The following is a 484-nucleotide window of genomic DNA, read 5'->3' as shown; positions in this document are numbered from 1 at the left end:
TTATCTTGAGATGCAGACATTAATTGTTCAGTAAATAAATAAAATTTGTTATTTGTTATAAACTAATGGTGAATCTCAATGAAACTTTACATAAGTCATGTTTAGTACTTAATATAATTATATAAAAACATTTAGATTTTTCTTATTATTTTAACAATTTTTGTTTATAACAATAAAACTAATAACAAATAAAATAAATAACCTATAAAATGTGTTGCTCAACAAAACCAGAATGTTATGAACACAACTTTCACATGTATGTAGTTTGTTTAAAGCGAAAATATTAATATATGTGTTTTATGCCCTTATACAACCTCCTTAAGTAAAAATTTATTAAAAACTAATATTCGACGATTTTTGGTAATTAATACTTTTTTAAAAATAGGTAAAAAAAGGCGCCAAGTGTGCATGTACCTCCCATAAAAAACTGTTACATAAACTAAAAAAAACGTTACATAAATAATATAATTCAAGTGGTAATATT

Source organism: Trachymyrmex cornetzi, unplaced genomic scaffold (assembly GCF_001594075.2).
Source record: "Trachymyrmex cornetzi isolate Tcor2-1 unplaced genomic scaffold, Tcor1.1 scaffold99, whole genome shotgun sequence".
In the NCBI taxonomy this organism is placed as follows: Eukaryota; Metazoa; Arthropoda; class Insecta; order Hymenoptera; family Formicidae; genus Trachymyrmex; species Trachymyrmex cornetzi.
The sequence above is the reverse complement of the archived record's forward strand: the minus strand, read 5'-3'. Positions refer to the sequence as shown.